Genomic DNA, 10,660 nt, shown 5'->3' with positions numbered 1-10,660 from the left:
AACTTAATATTAGATCACATGTTACGATAATATCAATCGACATGTAGGTATATCTGGCATCTGATATTTAACGTTTGATAAAAATATTTTTCACTTATGAAATACTAGCTGCGCCCCGCGGTTGTACCCGCGTATGTCCATATCCCGTAAGAAAGTTCGGGATAAAAAGTTGCCTATATGTTAATACAGTTGTAAACTAACTATCTACGTACCAAATTTTATTGTAATCGGTTCAGTAGTTTTTGCGTGAAAGAGCAACAAACACACACATATCCTTATAGTAGGATTAAATCATTTAAGTTTACCCTAAAAAATTAAAATGTAACGGAAAAGACAATAAAGGTAAATTTTTAATTTTTAGTTTTATAGCATTGAAATGCTTTATAAATTAGAAATTTTGATTTTCTATTCTTTCAAAATTTCTAATTTACAATATAGCTAATTAGACTTCTAAACCATCATGAACCCAAACTCTCATTCGTGATAGTTTTATTAAAGAAATACTATTTAAATACACATAAAAAAGTAGTTTAAATATCGGTTGCTTTTTAATGTCACAAGTGATAAAGATGAGTTTCCTCCAACCAAGAGCTTGCATACATTAACATACATTTAAACGTTTCGCCTATTCTTACAAAACGCCTTTCGACACGCACCTCAGTGTTACCTGTCTAATAAATATTATTTCAACTATCTCTAGCGTAACAGATGTCGCAAGTAAAGGTCAGGTCATTGCGAGCATTTGGACTTGTCCCATAAACTCATAACCTGGTAACTTTATTAAATCGAGTTTGTTATTTAATTACCCGTTAATACCAGTTTTAACTTCATTATGAAATCTTAATATATCTTACCTTATGAGATAATATCGAAGTATAGAATTACCTACTAAATTTAGCCTACTAGCAGGATGCTTTATTGAAGTTTTTGAAAAAATTTACCATGTAGAACTACTATAGATGCAAAATTTGAAAAAAAAAACATATGTAATTAATTGTTTATTTATCAATAATTGTTTGTCTATTTCCCCTCTAATTCGGGGGCTACCATATACAATTAAAAGTAATTGCTTATTTCAACAACAATTAAAGTTACATTTATCCTGCCGATATTTATGAAACGAATTAGTTATCCCATTAAAAGCTTAAGTGCACACTAGCATCCAATAAAAAACGTATAATAAACCAAGCGAGATATTCCTGCTGTGACAGGAGACGGACAAAATGACATCATGCTTTGATTGAATCTCGCATTGCGTTGTACAGGCTGATATTGTTTTGTACTATTGTATTGTAATTCGCTTTTATCTTATTGTTTTGCAAAACATGCTCGTGTTTTCAATAGTCGTCTTTGTATACATGCTTATTTCTTATGCTATAACAATTTAGTATGGATTATTTGAATATTGAAGTTGAGTTAGTAAGCGACAGCACAGGTCAACGGCGAGTATCCCTACTTAACCCTACTGATATTATAAATGCATTAGTATCTGTGTTGTCTGTCTCTTGTTCACGCCTTAACCTCTGAACAGATTTGGATGAAATTTTGACCCGAGAATAGGATAGTTTTTATTCCAGAAATCCCACGGGACCAGCAACTATGTGGAGAATACACCAGGACTAAATTTTTTTGCTACGGACGGTTTGTAAATGAAACCCCGCATGGAACTAGTCAACATATAAATGTGTGATTTACCGGTACTATAGCGATCGGAAAACCCAGTTTGTTGGATATCCTCACCATTACTCATTCTAGTTCCTAAAAGTTTTTTTAAATAATCTGGCACCGCTGCCAGATACATTATTATAAAGGTATTGATACCGTAATACAGACCGAGCGAAGCAAAAACATTCTTAAAATCTAATAAACGTGCGGAGTTTTTAATATCGACAGACAAACGTTCGCCTGAATAAACTTACAAATATTTGTGGTCGTTTATATTATCAACTATGCAAATGATTTATCTTATGACTAACTAGCGGTCCGCCCCGGCTTCGCGCGTGCTACGTATATAGCTTATAGCCTTCCTCAATAAATGGGCTAATAACACTGAAAGAATTTTTCAAATCGGACCAGTAGATCCTGAGATTAGTGCTTTTAAACAAACGAACAAACAAACTCTTTAGCTTTATAATATTAGTATAGATACACCGCAGATCGAGGATTTTCTTATAAAAGATATTCCTGGAGGAAGGAAATTACTATTTTCTTATCTTTATTCTTATTATTTTATTATTTAGAGTTTTTACCATCGAAATTATAAATTTAACATAGTATAATTTCTTAATTTCTCAGTCATTTACATCGTCATTGTTCTGACATTAATTTGCTTCTGAGTGTTGATTGCTCACGTCGCCTTTCTTTTATTCCCTACAAAACCAGTCTCGATGATGTCCTTTTTTCGAGCGGTTAAAATCCTTTAACATCACGCTGTAATATGCAAGCAATCACGCCTCGGTTCAATGACCAGTCTGAGTCGACTCGTCATCCGCCTTGCGGTTCTGATCAATTAGTCTTATCTTATATACGTGCTTCTAAAAGTAGATGCAGTATTTTTTTATTATAATAATATTTTACATAAGCAAAGAGTTCACTACTCTATTTATTTTAAAATTAATATTTTCATAACACAAGCGGTCAAAACCGCCAGAGATGTATTCAATTCTTATAATGTTTCAAATGATGACAAAGTTAATAAGATAATTAATTTTGCATAAATTATTAACTCGTGAAAGCTTTCAACTAATTTAATAATTTCTCGTCTCATCAAATATTAAGCATTAAATGTCCTTTTCGTGACATTATTAAACATTGTAGAAGATAAATCTTTTGTTAAACTCATATATCATTTACATACATTACATTTATAGCATTTCTTATTAACAATTTACCTTATGAAATCTGCAAAGGTGTGGTTAGCTAAGTACATATACGTCAAAGAATTTTATGACTCAACATTTCAACAAGTTTCAATTTTATTAAAATCTATTAGAAAAAATTAATAGTACAAGGAAAATATATAGTTGTGGAAACCGGCGCGAAATTTATTGTAGCGTCGCTCGCCGGGGTTTCTCAGAAATTTTATCTCTTAATGACTTAGTGTGAAATAAAAACTATGCAGAGTCGCATTTCAAGTTACTCTTACGGTGTTACTCATTCATTGCATAAAACCTGTTCTAATATAAAAGAAAATTGTTGACTTCTATTAGCTTTTTCGCAACAATTATTCTCTCTGATTTCTCTCTATTGTTTACTCACGATCCCAGGATTGGAGCTTCGTAGATTTTCTCATTTTTTGACTATGAAAAATTTCTAAACCAAGGCGTAATCCTTCCTACTAATATTATAAATGCGAAAGTTTGTAAGAATGCGTGTGTGTTTCTGCTCTTTCACGTAAAAACTACTGAACCGATTGCAATGAAATTTTCCACATAGACAGCTGGACAACTAGAATAGCATATAGGCCAATCTACAATAACGGATAAAGATACGGACTTACGCGTATTGTATTGTATGGTATATATAATTTCGTCATCTTACGAGTAACAATTGCCCACAGAGTAGCATTATAATGTTCATATACGTTTCTTTATAAACATAGTTACCAAGAAAGTCCTATTGTCGTGATGTAACTCCACTGCATTAGTGCATGATTACATTTTAAGCGTATATTTGCATATACCACGTGAGAGAGACTTGCTTCCCACGATGACCTTGCAATGCCGTCCTTATGTAAGTTACGGATCAACTGGGAGGAATGGACATTTTTCGTATTGACCGTTATAAGCCGATGAAGCCTCGATTCTATTGTTGTCTATATAGTATAGCTCCCTTGCATCGCTTGAAGACCTCCGGATTGTTTTCGTCGGGGAATATTGAGTCACGAAGCAGTCCCTTGCGGTTCGATTATGGAATATTGAATTAACTAGCCTAATCATTTCGTGGGTCTAAATTACATTTAGTAACAGCAACAGTAGTTAATTTGATGGACTATGTAATTACAAATGTTAAATTTAATATTCCGAATTCGTTAGTCTAGGATGCCTAATGTAAGTCGACGATCGAGACTATATATGTAATTGTTGTTGTCAAACCAAACCTTCTCTTCAAAAAAACTATCCGTCTGAGGTAGTTTACAAGGTCTGTCCAGTTTCAAGTACTAGCATGGAGCAATCCGGCCCCTGAAATTATTGTTTTGCGCTAAATAGTTTGACAGTGTCATTAATAATCATAAACGGACATTTTTAAAAGTATCTGTGTTTTTCACTTGTTTCTTAACATAACCACACATATTATCGTTACGTCATTCTCGCGCGTTTGGTTAAATATGCCGAGATAATGGTCTATTTACCATTTGATCATACACTTTAGTTGGCGCTGTATCTAATTGAAGATACATACATATGTATATATATATAACCTGCACCTTTTCTTGGAGCTATAAAATGGTGAATAAATTTTTGAAATCGGTCCAGCAAGTAACTCTGAATTTTATTTCAATAATTCCTTTTGAAGTATTTAAAAAAAGTCAACAACTCCATAGTAACAAATATAAGGTAGGTACAATGTAATACAAAAATAACAGTAATGTATAATTATACAGTTCTTAAGATACATTGTCATCATTTATATAGAATTTTCACATCTGCAAGCATCGATAGCTAGATACAGCGTACAATACAGATAGTCCTTTAATTTTTATCAACATATTTATATTATAACATATTGCGCTTATAATAATGAACTACATGCATTCCTCGTCATTTCATTAAATAGGTTAAACATTAAATATAACCATCACTTCTCTTAGAATTAAAAACTTTAACCGACTCGCGTAAAATCAAACAAAAGATAATGTTTCTCTTGACACTCCACTATTAATAGAAAACAACATAAACCCCCTCTTAACTTTATCTCAGACACACATTCAATAATTCATTCACGTGTCAGCACATAGGGAGAAACGTTTCCGTGATTTTCAAGTTGTTCTCCACACTATAAGATAAAACGTGACAAGTACTTTGATCCATTTATATCGTTGTTTTTATTGTTATGTGTTTGAAAAGACAAATCACTGACACATACTAACTACAATTAAACACCTTCAATGGCTTCATACAATGCAAGGAGTGAATCTTCTTGGAAATAATGATAAACAAAAGAAAGTATAAAGTAGGTACTACGCCTCTTTAGTTGTAGTAATTTACATAAACATGAACGTATGAATGCTTTTCAATTCTAAATTCAAAACAGAAAAGAATCTGCATAAGTTTTACTAACAATCGACTAAGGGTCGAGAGATCCCAGTTAATGTTATTAAAATTATTAATTTCAGCATCGACCCGAATCAGGACGAAGGCGGTCTTGAATATGATTTTCATCCTTCGCGTTGTGTCAGTCTTCCGTTCTATCGTACTATAAGATATACGATATAATAATAACACTATAATATATACAGTTAACTCAATAATTGCATGCGCAATAGTGCGTAATATTGCATAGACTTGTCTCGATTGAGATTACCTGACTTGGCAAAAATTCGCGTAGGAGTACTATTGGCTCCGCCATAATCATTCATTCCGCCACCTGATTATTCTGAGATAAAAGTCTAGAGCCAGTATGATAAGCGCTCTCGAAAACTGTTCCCTATCTCCATCACACCACATCAACCAACCTTAGCTTACAACTCAGACTTATTCATACTTGTGGCGGTGGATGACTTGTAACTCTACCATACATGAAAGAAAATTCCATATATATTTTAGTTATAAGTAGGAGAATAAACCTTGCACAACAATTATATAATTATTCAAGATGAGACAATACATATCGTAATGCGGCAGTCTACACTTAATATCCTAATCACTCTTGTCTCTCCATCTTGTACAATATAAATCAATTGATGAGTAGGAAGCGACGTGTTTACGGAGTCTACACAATTAGACATGCTATAAACATTTAACTTGTTATGTTTGAGACTATTACGCCAATCTTGATAACAATTCTATCTTTACAACTAACTAACATAACATTAGTATGTTATGATGGTGTAGTTAATTGTGTATAATTGTTGAAAAAATACCTGCAATATAATATTTTCTAAATGTTCCTCTTTATTATATTAGGCCTATATTTTTTTTTTTTTATTTATTTTACGTAAACACACGTACTTTAAGGTTCAGAAATAGTTCTGGGGACTGAATATCTCCATTACTATTAGAAGCATTGACTTCCAAACCTTAACGTTATAAGTTTACGATAAACATCTGTAGTAACCGAATGTTTTCCTTATTATACATTACTATGAGTTTATTACTAAGCATTGAGTACTTATAATTAAAGTTTCTTAATCTTTACGGAGAAAAAAAAGAGAGAGTGAAAAATTCAGTTCATTTTCCGCCGTTGTTCATTATTTAAATGACGTCTAGATAACAATACACTAGCTTGTAAAGATAATCATTTATAACGCACATAGAGCAAATTAGTTCCTCAATAAAGTCATATTTTCTATTGTATTTTACTTCCTTTTTGTCTTACATTTGCCTGCTTCCATATTTCATTAAATTTACACGTGATTGGATTTTGAGATAAATACGTATATTTTTATCGTTTAGAAGTTGGAATTTTTTATTTATTTTTATTTAATACAACTTGAAAAACAAAAAACAATTTCATTATAAATTATTTATAAGACATACAAGTTACATATATTTAGATAGATTTTATATAGATTGAAAACCCAGAGCGTAAAGGCCACGATAGACCCTTTATACAGTATGTAATCGTAAGAAATCACAATACGTAGGAAATAATTAAAAAATGCACTTACCCTTTCAAAACCACAATATTTCAAACAAAACAGAAAACAAAGTGCACAAGCTGTTAAAAACAATATTTGAACAAGACTGGAGAAACCTTGACAATATTAAGAGCATTGATAAGAGATACAGTATCTGTGCAATCTTGTCGCGAGAATTTTTATCTTACTTTTAAGCAGCATCTCAACTACCGAAATATATTTTCTTTTAAATTGGTTCATTCTATTGAAAAGGGAAGTCTCGTGACCCTCGTGGGGTATGAAGCAGATATTATAATTTTTTTTCCTGATCCATTTTCTTTATGGACAAGTAGGTGATCAGCCTTCTGTATCCTACCACACCGAGACATTTATTTTTATGTGAGTACCAGCAGGGATCGAACCCCTCAGTTCTACACTCACGCGTTAACCACTGTATGCCAAAGAGGCGGTCATCATTATATTGGTTGAATCCAATTATATTTGCTACTAAATAGTTTAATAATACGTTATCTGTGCATACATTATATACATTACACTTTTTTTTAAAAGGGACTAGACTGAATATATTAGATAGACATTGTTATATATCCTTATGAATGAATATAAATTATTAATGCGAAAGTAACTCTCTCTGCCTATCTGTTGGTCTCTTATGCCTGAACCACTAAACCGATTTCAATAAAATTTGGTATATTCATATATTTGGAATAGCATAGTTTTTACTTGGATATATCCCAAAAAAAAAACTGCCTATCGTTTCTGTTACTATGCGGGCAAAACTGCGGGCGAAAAGCTACTTACATATAATTGAGTACCTAAATTGAAGGTACCCAATTACATATAACCAAATTCCACCGAATAACATAGTTCGCATTGGCAAGTGTACCTAATTTAACCTTAAACAATCGACATTACAATTTATGCATGCAACTATAACACAGTAGTTTTTGCAGATCCCATCCTGGGTGTGTCCACGGTATTTTCTTATTATCCACCTATAAATAATAGGTGAAACTCGATCAATTAGCTCTCTAACAACACAGCCGCATATAGGACGCCACGTTGCCACTTGCCTTACAGAGAGAGATATCTAAAGTCGGTGAAACCACTTCCTGTCATTAACTTGACCGTCACACGTGCGCACGCTTCCGCATATCAATAGATACTCAATATACTAATAATTATAGATATATAGGTAGTGTATAGCGTGGGTTGTATACTTGAATATCATTTTAGGAGATGTCTTTGTTTGCTTCCGAAATGGTAATTCTAGAGGCTGGTTTGAATAACTTGACGTGATTGAGCGTAGGTTGAGTTCACGCAATTTCTTGTACCTCCTAACTATATTATATACATACAACAGTAGCTAGCTAAGCTTATTAATATTAATTTATATTCATTAAAAAGATTCTATTGTGAACATACATCACTACATAGTATAAAACGAAGTCGCTTTCTCTGTCCCTATGTCCCTTTGTATCCTTAAATCTTTAAAACTACGCTACGGATTTTCATGGGTTTTTTTTTAATAGATAGAGTGATTCAAGAGGAAGGATTATATATAAAAATATCTATAAAACTACTCCGAATTTAAAGCGTGTGAAGCCGCGGGCAAAGGTTAGTGTGTAATAAAGCTCACGATTCTTTCTTATTGTATTTCTTTTGTATAGTATTTCTTTTTCCGCTCAATTATGATATCTTTTGTGAACTAATAATTAAATATAAATAAAAACAAATAATAGACAAATGGATTTGTTATATTTAAACTCCTATTCAAACCTGTATTCATTCAATAACTCTTCTTCTAGAAGCACTTTTGAATCATCACAACAAAATATTAAGTACTAGCTGCGCCCCGCGGTTTCACCCGCGTAAGTCCGTATCCCGTAGGAATATCGGGATAAAAAGTTGCCTATATGTTATTCCAGTTGTACAGTCTACGTACCAAATTTCATTGCAATCGGTTCATTAGTTTTTGCGTGAAAGAGTAACAAACATCCATACATCCATACTTACAAACTTTCACGTTTATAATATTAGTAGGATAGGATGTAAAAGTATGAACATTTATGCCTAGGACTTAAGTCGCGTTTCTAGTGTGGGGGCATCATGACTCAAATTATAATTACTGTTTTAACTAACTGTATTTATCAACTAGATCTTTTTATGCTAGTAATAAATAGGTTTTACTTAATATTTTTTTCATCACACACGAAAGTCACTGCACCAGGCGGCCTCTATTTATTAATCAGCATATATCGTTCGCATCATAAACCCCCTACATCACTGTATGTGGATAATATACAATACTTCAAAACAATAAAAAAAATCGGCTTTGATTTTATGTTGCCTTATTGATATTTAAAGTTCAGAATGGCTAATACTTGGCTGTAGACACGTCAACGATCAACCACCGTAAGACAACAGATAAATAACAAAGGAAAATAGCATGAATAATAATAGATACACCAAATAACCAAACTACAGAAGCAACGTTAACTAACCTACAAGCGGGCAAAACACGAAATTAGCATTGCACCCTATTGATAGTACTGGTTTGCATAGACCGGTAGGGCCTGGTACATTACAAGCTGACCACATAACCTACATGCATATTGCGAAAAGGGCTGCCATATCGCCAACAAACTAACATTCAATATGAGGTGTATAATATAAGTATATTTAACTGTAAAAGCCCGAACTACGTTTAATCCTGGTCCCAAAACTAACCTAACCTATTTTTATTTATTTATTTATATAGTAACAAGTAATTCACAGTTTGCATGAAAAAATATAATACAATTTTCATTTTACTCTTCATTATTTTAAAACATTTGATTTATATATATTCAAGGACGTATTAAATAAATCTGTCTCCGGTAGCAAAGCGAGCAAATCGTTTACTAATTTTACTGACCGCACCAACGGGGAATTATGGCCGCACACAGTTCTTAAGCAGTGGTGGCTCAGTAAGCAGTGGTGGCTCAGTGGTGAGAACCTCGGACTTCAAAATCGATAAGTCGGGGTTCGAGACCGGGCGGGCGTGCAGGAAATAAATTGATTTTTCAATTTATCTGCGCATGTGGATAACATCACCACTGCTTAAACGGTGAAGAAAAACATCGTGAGGAAACCGGCATGTCCAAGAATTACAAGTTCGACGACATGTGACATCTGCCAACCCGCACTTGGCCAGCGTGGTGAATTATGGCCTGAACCCTCATAGGAGGCCTGTGTCCCAGCAGTGGGAACATATATAGGCTGATGATGATGATGATGATGACAGTTCTTACGCCTTGCTGAACAGAAAGGAAATCACGACGTCGCCGTAGTTCTATTCCAGGTGGAGGGTGGTATTTATCGATTCTGAATGGAAAAAAGTCCAAACAGTTTTGTGATGATGAAACCTTAAGATTTACGATAAATGTAGAAAGAGATATTACCACCAGGCGAGGCTGTGGTCAAGCTTTTCCCATCTAATTCTCACCAAACAAAGACTACATAGTCTATCTTGATAGCAATTTCATTCTATGGAATTTGAAACAATAGAAGCATACTACCTAAACCTACTTTCTATTTTAATAAAAAAATTAAGACAAGAAAAAATATGAAAGGTTAATTCTAATTTAATATCACAATATTCAAATTAACCAAGGCTTTCTTTATATAAATAAGAATTTTATGAATAGAACTTAAATTGATACCGACTTGACAGCCCTATTCGCGAATCCCGCCCTCGACCAACACCTGCTCTAACGGAACTGGGATTCCTTATGCGGCGACCATTGAAAGTAAACCCGATTAATATTCAATCATGATACATTTATCTTCCTTTACATTGTCAATCGATTGTATGATTTG

Source organism: Zerene cesonia, chromosome 10, assembly GCF_012273895.1.
Source record: "Zerene cesonia ecotype Mississippi chromosome 10, Zerene_cesonia_1.1, whole genome shotgun sequence".
Taxonomy (NCBI): Eukaryota; Metazoa; Arthropoda; class Insecta; order Lepidoptera; family Pieridae; genus Zerene; species Zerene cesonia.
The sequence above is the reverse complement of the archived record's forward strand: the minus strand, read 5'-3'. Positions refer to the sequence as shown.